The sequence below is a fragment of the Sus scrofa genome, chromosome 2, assembly GCF_000003025.6.
Source record: "Sus scrofa isolate TJ Tabasco breed Duroc chromosome 2, Sscrofa11.1, whole genome shotgun sequence".
NCBI lineage: Eukaryota > Metazoa > Chordata > Mammalia > Artiodactyla > Suidae > Sus > Sus scrofa.
In genome coordinates, this window is record NC_010444.4 from 14,517,765 (window position 1) to 14,528,613 (window position 10,849).

Consider the following 10,849-nt stretch of genomic DNA (forward strand, 5'->3'; position numbering starts at 1 on the left):
TCAGGCTGGAAGGCAGCCCAGAACCTTCCAAGCCCCAGCAGACGCTGAAAAGGAAAAGGGGGGGGGAGAATGTGGCGAAGGGGGAGGGGCAGGCGGGGGTGGGGGTGCTGAGCCTCCTGTTCATTAGCAGTTGAGAAACATTCCTTTCTAGCTGATCAATCTTTGTTTTCTTTGGCAGTGCTGGGGGCTCCCGCCCAGCGCTGAGATGGAGAGCTCTATCCCTCCGCAGTCGGGGCGCCCCCCGCATGGCTTGGGGGGCAGCGCGGAAGGAGCGACGAGGGGGTTTGTTGGGGCACCACAGGGGCTTAAGCCTCCTCAATTTTTTTTTTTTTTTGTCTTTTTGTCTTTTTGTCTTATTAGGGCTGCACTCACCCCACACATGGATGTTCCCAGGCTAGGGGTCCAGTTGGAGCTGCAGCTGCCAGCCGCAGCCACAGCCACACCAGATCCAAGTGGCTTCTGCAACCTACACCACAGCTCACCGCAACGCTGGATCCTTAACCCACTGAGCAAGGCCAGGGATTGAACCTGCAACCTCATGGTTCCACGTTTCCGCTGGCCATGATGGGAGCTCCAACGGTGTCAATTTTAATACTATCCCACAACACTGTATGGCCTGTGATCTTTTGGAAAGTGCACAGCCTATGGTGATGTGGATAAATCACAAAGGAAAAGATCTGGGAAATCAGCCCCATGACCAATCTTTAGCTCAACTATTTAGGAACAGAAAGAGCAAGAGAAAAATAGCTAACCAGAAAGTTTGAGATCCCGTTGTGGGCTTAGAAAACACTCGCTGGAAGACCAAAGATTGTTTTTCAACATTGAGATGTTTGAACTATTTAAAATAAATTGAGCCACATGCTGTGATCAAGGGACCAAATTCCCATGGAGGTTTTGTCTCTAGTGTGCAACTTTTCCAAGAAACTGTAGGTTAGGAAAATATTCAACGTTTATTTCAATTAATTCAGTTAGAGAACTTGGAGAAGTTTTAAAACGCAGTATTTGTGCTTAAAAACATGACATTAGTAGAATTTTTGCCCCAATTTTCTGAATTACCATGGGAGTATGAACCTGAAAGGAGAAGAGAGGACTGGCCCAGGGGAAGAGGCTGTAAATTGAATGGCTTTAGGCAAGTTCCTTCATCTCTGGTTTGCAGTCTACAGACGTAAAAGGACAGAATTGGACTAGACTATCTTCCATGTCCCATCTCTAACAATCTATGCTTCAAGGTCACTTCAACTTAAATATCACCACACGTGATGAAGATGCTCACAAAAATAATAACTGCCATTTCTTGGGTACCTACCATGTGCCAGGCACTATGCCAGACTTTTCACAGCCATTGTCTCTAATAGCCACAGCAACCCCGCAAGGCAAGTTTTCTTACTGAACATTCTTTTGTTTCTTCCACAGTATCTATTTTCCTCTATTCATGTCAAAACTATCCAGATTTTGCTTTGGAGAAACCACGCTACCCCAATCCCAGCCATGTAATTTGGAAGATCACCTAGAGGTAGGTTTTGACTGGTTTAAGCCAAAGTACGTAAACCCCCCTTTGGCTACAGCACTCGTTTGGGGATGGATGGTAACCTAGACAAGGACAAGGAGGCATTTGAGGGAGTCACAGGAAAGAAGCTTCTGCTATCTTGGGCAGAACACATCAGAAGAGACAGGATCATTTGCTTTAAATAGCTTTGAGTGATGAATCTGTGAGGTCTAGAACAGCAGCAGCAGCAACTTTGTGACAAAGAGGAATCATGCCCTTCCCAGAGACCCACCACAGGAGACCTGGAAAAGGCAGTCAGCACAACAAAGGCAAGATGGAGAGGAGAGAAACTTCACTGAATCAAGTCCCACTTAGAGTCTACCTTGCTTCTGGATCTTTTTAGTTACATGAGAAAATGAGGTTTTTTTTAATACAAAGAATAAGATTTTGTCAGTTGCATCAAAGCATTATAACCATTACAATATTATTATTTTCATCCTACTGTTGGAATCCTGAGTCTGAGAGACACCTACATATTTATTCAAGGCTACCCCATAGTTGGGTTTATGTCTATCTTACCTATGATTCCCTCCAAGAAAATGTTGCAACAAAAATGAAACCAGGAAAATGAAAATGCTAAAGTCCAATAGTGAAGATTAGAGATCTCTGGTGGCCTAGCAGTTAAGGATCCAGCATTGTCACTGCTGTGGCATGGGTTCAGTCCCTGGCCTGGGTACTTCCACATGCCATGGGCATAGCCAAAAAAAAAAAGCCAAAAGTAAAGATGTATTTAAACTCAAGTAATGTACTCATAAACAGTATTAGTGCTTATCTCTGTGTGTTGTATTCTAAGTGAGTTTAGAATTATTTATTATTGGTAGCTTCCAAATGTTTCTGAAATATTTAATAGTTATATAAAAAACTATTTTTTTAAATAGATTATTCCTAAGATTCAGGAAACACGCTACAAAATCAAAACTGCCACGGGTCATATGGTAGTTCTATATTTAGTTTTCTGAGGAACCTCCATACTGTCTTTCATAGTGGTTGTACCATTTACATTCCCACCCACAGTGAAGGAGGGTCCCTTTCCTCACATCTTCTCCAGCATTTGTTATCTGTAGACTTGTTAACGATGGCCATTCTCACCAGGGTGAGGGGCTGGGGGGGGGAGAATGGGATGGACAGGGAGTTTGGGGATGGTAGATGCAAACTTTTTTTCTTTTCAGGGCTGCCCTGTGGCATATGGAAGTTCCCAGGCTAGGAGATGAATTGGAACTGCAGCCGCTGGCCTCCACCACAGCCATAGCAACACCAGATCCAAGCCACATCTGTGACCTATGCCACAGCTCGCAGCAACGCTGAATCCTTAAACCCAAGGAGCGAGGCCAGGGATCGATCCATCCTCATGGATACTAGTCAGATTCTTAACCCACTGAATCAAAAGGAGAGGAACTCCCAATACTAACCTATTTTCTAGATCACTGTTCTTTGCTGTGTCGAGTCCACTGTTGAGCCATCTGAAGTAGTAGTCATCTGTCACCATGTTTGTTGTGACAGCCAAATCTGGACGTGATTCTTTGATGGGTCTTGCATTGCGGTTTTTACTACCCCTCCCTCAAGCAAAGAAGGTAGATCATATTAACATAGTATTCTAGGTCCTGGCCTCTCTCCGCCTCCTCCTCAGGGGGAGAATGTTCTTTTCTATTACAAGTCACCATGCCCCCGTGACTCTTCATGTGAACCCACAGTCCTAAGGCTTTGTTCTATAGGAGAAAGGGTCTCGTTGAGGCTTTACACACGTCCCACAGGGCCAGCTGTTCTCCTTACCCAGGTTTATGTTACCAGTGCAGATTTCCTCCAGTCTCATGCCCTGTCCCCAGTATTTCTTATGAGCACCTAGGGAGCATCTCCATAGAGAAGACACTACAAGTCAGCATGAATTCCCCTCGTGTTTGTCACTTTCAGGCATTCTGTGTTCTCATGCTAGCCCACATTTAGCCTTTAGGCAACCTTTTTTCTTTAGTTTTGCTTTTCTTATCCATCTGTACGGCTCCTGGCATCTCTTCCTTCAATACCCGCCCCCCACAGAGCCAGAGCTTGTGCTTCATCTCTGCTTTGGACTGGTTTGTGTTTTCCCTATATTTCAAGATATTTGGTTACTCTGCAAGTTATACATTTGTGATTTATCTATTTACTAGATTTTTTTCTGTTGATAGTCTAGATTGGATTGGAGCTGCTGGTGGTCTACACCACAGCTAGGACAACATTGAATCCAGGCTGCATCCAGTGTTTCCTATCCAGTTTCCCATAGTGTATGCAAAAGTAGAAAATCTAGGACTAAATTCAAAATGTATCATAAGACCCCACACTGAAGAGGAATTAAAGAATACCTAAATAGAGTGAGGTATACCATTTAAGAATGAACCATTTAAGGGAGTTCCTGTTGTAGCACAGCAGAAATGAATCCAACTAGTATCCATGAGGATGCAGGTTCAATCCCTGGCCTCACTCAGTGGGTCAAGGATCCGGAGTTGCCTTGAGCTATGGTGTAGGTCACAGACATGGCTCGGATCTGGCATTGCTATGGCTGTAGCTGTGGCCAGCAGCTGTAGCTCTGATTAGACCTCTAGCCTGGGAACTTCCATATGCTGTGGGTGCAGCCTTAAAAAAAAAAAAGGAATTAACCATTTAAGACCCAAGATTATTAAAATGCCAAGTACTCACAACTTGCTCTGATCAATAGATTCATGGCAATCCCAAACAAAATCCCACAGGTACTTTTGTGAAAATTTACAAAAATATTCCATAATATACATGAAAATGCAAAAGGCCAAAAACAGCTAAACCACCTTTGAATAAGATAAAGATTAGTGAACTTACATTACTGATAATAAGTATTTATTATAAGATTATAGTTATTAAAACAGATATTGATGCAAAGATAGACATTAGACAAATAGCAAAGTGTAGAAAGTCCAGACACATACATTTGTGAACATAGGATTTCTTACAAATGTGCACAGAAGAGCCATGGATATAGGACAGGCTTTGAAATAAAGAGTGTTGGGAGTTCTTGTTGTGGCTCAGCAGGTTAAGAATCCAACTAGTATTCAGAAGGATGCAGGTCTGATCCTGGCCTCACTCCCTGAGTTGAGGATCTGGCATTGCCAAGAGCTGTGGTGTAGGTTGAAGATGCAGCTTGGATCCAATGTTGTTGCAGCTGTGACACAGGCCAGCAGCTGCAGCTCCAATTCAACTCCTAGCCAGGGAAGTTCCATATGCTGCAGGTGTGGCCCTAAAAAGCAAAAATAAAATAAGAAGTTCCCGTGGTGGCTCAGTGGAAATGAATCTGACTAGCATCCGTGAGAACACAGGTTCGGATCCCTGGCCTTGCTCAGTGGGTCAAGGATCCAACGTTGCCATGAGCTGTGGTGTAGGTCACAGACAGCTCAGATCCGGTGTTGCTGTGGCTGTGGCATAGGCCAGCAGCTACAGCTCCGATTGGACTCCTAGCCTGGGAACCTCCATTTGATGTGGGTGTGGCCCTGAAAAGACAAAATCAATTCATTAAATTAATAAAAGTGTTGGTTCAGTTGAATATAAATATGGGGAAAAAAGTCTGTCTTGGGTCCAGCTTCAGAGAATACCCAAACTTAATTGCAGGATATTTTAGAACTAAACTTGAAAAGTAAAGCAATAAAGCATCTAGGTATTAATGTAGGGGAATATCTTTATGAACATGAAATAAGGAAGGATTTCTTAAAGAGGACCGAAGTAGGACTACTGTCTTATCCTTTAGGGCCACGATAACAGACTGGGTTAAGTTATAAACAACAGAAACTTATTTCTTAACAGTGCTGGAGGCTGGGAAGTTCAAGACCAAGGCACCAGAAGATTCAGCGTCTGGTGAGGACCTACTTCTTGGTTCATAGAAAGCACTGCTGTGTCTTTACGTAGGGGAAGGCAAAAGCTCGTCCTCCTGGGGTCTTTCATGGGGCTCCACCCTTATGACCTAATCACCTCCTAAAGGCCTCACCCCACCAACTGACCCTGGGAGTTAGGATTTTATATATGAGTTTGGGGGGGACACAGACATCCCATCCCTAACAACTATCATAATGGAAAATATCAATAAATTAGATTATGTTCAATTAAGAAAACTTATTCATCCAAAAGCACCATTCAATGAGAAAAAGCAAGCTGCAAAGTTGAGAGAGGAGATGACAACACAGATACAGAGACAGAGATATAGGTATGGCAAGGGACTTGTACCTGGATTTTTTAAAAAATCTAGATTACAGAAAAAGAGCCTACACAGATCAATAACAAAAGAGAGGTAACCTAAAAAGAACTTCATTCCAAAATGATCTAAATGGCATGTAATTCATGAAAAAGTGTTCAAACTTTAAAAACTAACTTGAAGCACAGTAAGATACACAGTTACCTCCTGGTTTTCCAGAATAAATAATAAGATGGGCCAGGGAAAACCCACACACATAGCTGTTAGTTATGCTTTAGGTCTAACCTTAGGATGACATTTTTACTCACAGGAATTTGGTTTTTTTTTTTTTTTTATGGCTGCACCTGCAGCATATGGAAATTCCCAGGCCAGGGATGGAATCCAAGCTGCAGCTGTGACCTAGGGCAATGCCGGATACTTTTAACTCACTGCACCAGGCCCAGGATTGAACCTGAGCCTCCAGGCTACTGCAGTCGGATTCTTAACCCACTGTACCAAAGCAGGAACTCCTAAACTTTTTTTTTTTTTTTCCCCCATTGTGCAGTGGCTCAATGTGCAGTCCCCAGGCCAGTCCAGGGATTGAACCTGAGCCACAGAGAAAGTGCTGAATCCTAACCACCTGACCACCAGGGAACTCTATAAATAATATTGAATAGGTCATCCATGGGATGATGATGGTAGCCTCTAAAAAATCCTGATTACTTCAAAATTCAACTGAGACCCTAAAAACAAAAGAAACCATGCAATGCACATAAAGTGCTTAAAAGAATGCAGGACATGTAGTAAGTATTTAACCAGTGGAATCCATTGTTGTTTTAAAGAAAGGTTATCAGGCAAGAAATCCAGGGTGATCCATCCCCAGTGACTATAAAAAGCAGGGGAAGCCACTCTGAAAATGGATTCTCTCCCAGGTGGGTCCCCACACTTGATCAATGCAGTGGGGAATGCTCTGTGTATCTGGAGTAAGACCTTTCAACAGGGGAAGCAACTTGGCAGGCTCGAGGGAGCTCATTACTCAGGACAGCAACAGAGAACACTGCATCCTCTGAGGATCTCAGGCTTTTCTACCTCCTCAAGCCACAGAACTTGGACTTGAAGGAGCCGTAATCCAGGACTCTTGACAGAATTTACACTGAGCTGAGGAACTACTCTGGATCTCAGGGAGAGCGTAAGTTCACCTTCAGAACGGTCTCAAAGTCACGTTTTTCTGTTGCATGTACCCTCTGTCCTTGCTGTCTACTGAGCACTCGCCAAGAGCCTGACAATGTCAAACAGCTTTGCATCAGACACTCAAGCTAATAACTTTTGCTTTGTGACCAAGGCAGTAATGCTAAGGAAAAAATGGGGGGCGGATTATTTTTCAAAACAACATACACACACGATCTCCTACAGAAACCTAGGACTAGCTGAATAGGAATAGTGTTTGGAAGGATCATAGCGGGAAAGAGGATTCATAGGACCCAAAAGTAGGGAAATGCTGGGAAGATTTTCATGCGCTCCGGGTAAGTCAAGTCACTTTTGTCACCTTTCTCTTTTGCTTTATTTGTACTGCCCAACTTTAGGATTTGCAGGATAAAATGAGTAACATTTCTTGAGTACTTTCTATGGAAGAGATATTGAGCTAAGTTTATATATATTAGCTGCTTTAATTCTCACACCAACTCTGTGAGGCAAGAACTAAGTATCCTTATTTAACAGGAGAAGGCCAAAGTAGACAAAGTTATGTGAAGCCACACAATTGCTAACTCCTGTGGCCTGGGGTTGAAAATCCAGCTCTATCTGATAAGAGTTTGTGCTTTTAGCAGGTATTCTATGCTAGACAATGGGTAGTGCTAAAACCAGGCCATCTAGAAAGATTTATAAACCAGCAATTCTCATTTTCTTTCTCCCTCACACCCACCCTCATACAAAGTTTACTGAGTATCTAATCTACCTGCGTGCTCGCCAAAAGTCAAGTGCTGGAGTTCCTGTCACGGCTAGTTCCCATCATGGCTCAGCAGAAACAAATCTGACTAGGATCCATGAGGACGTAGGTTCAAACCCTGGCCTCGTTTAGTGGGTTAAGGATCTTGCCATGAGCTGTGGTGTAGGTCACAGACGTGGCTCGGATCTGGTGTGTCAGTGGCTGTGGCGTAGGCTGGCGGCTACAGCTCCAATTGGACCCCTAGCCTGGGAACCTCCACATGCCGCAGGTGTGGCCCTGAAAAAAAGTCGAGTGCTGGGATCCAAACAAGGAGGAATGGTCTCTGCATTTACCTAACACAGTCTATGCCTACTGGGGGAGACACACAATTAATCTAAAAGATGGTAATTCTATGTATTATGATCAAAATAAACAGAGGATACCTAAAGGAGTCAAGAAATGTCTCTACTGCAGACTTGTGGAAAGCCACCTCTTTCAGGAAAAGTCTGCTGACAATTTTTTCAAGGATTCAGCATCTAGTAAAGGCAGTGGAATTTAGCATTTGGTGAAGTCAAAGCCTCATGCATTATTAGATTTTGCCTCCTTTCTTATTCATCAACAGGTTGAAAGGTACTGCAGAGAATATATATAATATCACTTACATGTGGCATCTAAAAAGTGATACAAATGAACTTATTTACAACACAGTAACAGACTCACAGGTTTCAAAAACAAACTTATGATTACCAAAGGGGACATGGCGGGAAGGGGGAGGGGTGGACTGGGGCTTTGGGGTTGGCATGTGCACACTGTGGATATTTGGAATGGATGGCCACTGGAGACCAGATGTAGTGCACAAGGAATTCTACCCAATATTCTGTGATAACTCATATGGGAAAAAAAATAACCCATGCCTAGTCCCAGCACCACGTGACAGGTAACAGTGGGGGGAGGGAAAGTGAGACAAAGGATGCTACCGAGGCCCAGAGTCTGGCAGGATGATGAGAGAGTTTGAATGTGCCCATCCCACAGCAGAAACTTCTGTTTGGTTATAAAGCCAGTAGGCCTTCCAAGGGCACAGGTATCAGGACCTCTTTAACTTACCACAGAGTAATGGTGTCTATCTTGGTTAATTAATCACTTTTTTTTTTTTTTTTTTGGTCTTTTTAGGGCCACACCTGTGGCATATGGAAGTTCTCAGGCTAGGGGTAGAATTGGAGTTCCAGCCACCGGCCTATGCCACAGCCACAGCAATGTGGGATCCGAGCCACATCTGTGACCTACACCACAGCTGACAGCAACACCGGATCCTTATTGGTTAATTACATTTTGTTTGGGTTAATTAAAGTAGCAATTCCTGTCCCAGAGACCCTTGAACAATGAAGAAGATCCCAAAGCTATTATCAATATTTTTAAAAAGCCAATGGAAATTGTGCATTGAAATGACACAACACAGAACAGGCTAAGAGAATATATCACAGTTGAATCTCCATTCCACCAATGACTAGTTACCTGACTGTGGATAAACTTAGCAAACTAAGTTTAACCTTTCCAGGTTTTACTCCTCATGTGAATAATGGGACTAGTTCTACCTACTTCATAGATATAACAAGAATTAAATTAGGTGATATGGGCGAGCACTGACACCAGGGCCTAACCCTTAGTACAGCACCGTGGAATAGAAACAGAACAAAAGCCACATTGTCATCACAAATGTTTTAGGAGCTACACTGGAAAAGCAAAAGAAGGAGTTCTCTTGTGGCACAACAGGTTAAGGATCTGGCACCATCCTTGTTGCAGCTTGGGTCACTGCTGTGATATAGCCCAGGAATTTCTGCATGCCACAGGAGCAGCCAAAAAGGGGGCAGGGAAAAGGCAAAACAAATAGGGGGATTCATTTCGGCAGTATTTAATCATTTGTTTAACCCAACATATCCAAATTTTTATGATGTCAAAATATTTTATGTCACTGTAATTTTGTCTTTTTGCTATTTCTTGGGCCGCTCCCACGGCATATGGAGGTTCCCAGGCTAGGGGTCCAATCGGAGCTTTAGCCACCAGCCTACGCCAGAGCCACAGCAACGCGGGATCCGAGCCACGGCTGCGACTTACACCACAGCTCACGGCAACGCCGGATCGTTAACCCACTGAGCAAGGGCAGGGACCGAACCTGCAACCTCATGGTTCCTAGTCGGATTCCTTAACCACTGTGCCACGACGGGAACTCCAGTCACTGTAATTTTTTAACTTTAAATATAATTGAAACTTCAGTTTCTTAATCACACTACCCACACTTCAAGCACTCAGGAGCTACCATATCATACAGAGCAGACCTAGGAGGCCCTCAGCTAAGGAGAGGTGGGAACAAAACGTAGTTCCAGCAGAACAGCAATTGATGGATACCAAAACTACTATGGGTAGTTTTATCCGAAGTGATCATGTTTTGTGTTTACATAAGAAAACTCCTAAAAGTTTCCAAAAGAAACAAAAAAAAAAAGAAAAGAAAAGAAAAGAAAACTCCTTATTTTTATTTTTTCTTTTTTTTTTTTTTCTTTTTAGGGCCACACCCGCGGCACATGGAGGTTCCCAGGCTAGGGGTCAAATCGGAGCTGTAGCTGCCAGCCTTTACCACAGCCATAGCAACGCGGGATCTGAGTCGTGTCTGTGACCTACACCACAGCTCACAGCAACACCAGATCCTTAAAGTAATGAGCAAGGCCAGGGATCAAACCCACATCCTCCTGGATACTAGTCGGGTTCATTAACCACTGAGCCATGATGGGAACTCCAAAAATTCCTTCTTTTTAGAGACATGGATACTGAAGCAATAGAAGTTGAAGTGACATGATGACTTAAAATTTGCATTAAAATACATTGGAACAAAAGGAATGAAAAATGGTGGATGAATATATTGTAAAATATGAATTGCTTTTTATTCTGTGTAATAAATACAGGAGCACTTATCCCCACTGAATGCATTCATAATTTTTCATAATAAAATGTATGTACTGGCCTTGTAGTTGGAAAATCAAAAAGCATAATTCAGCTAGCACTTCCTATATGCTGGGCTAGGATTGGTATTTGAAATAATTCTCCTGAAATGGTCAGTAGCATTTCTTTTAAAGGATAAAGAAGCTGAATTTCAAGGGTTTAAGTGACTCGCCCTACTAATTGAAGCAGTATGTGCACTGAGGCAACACAAAAATAGATGCACTTT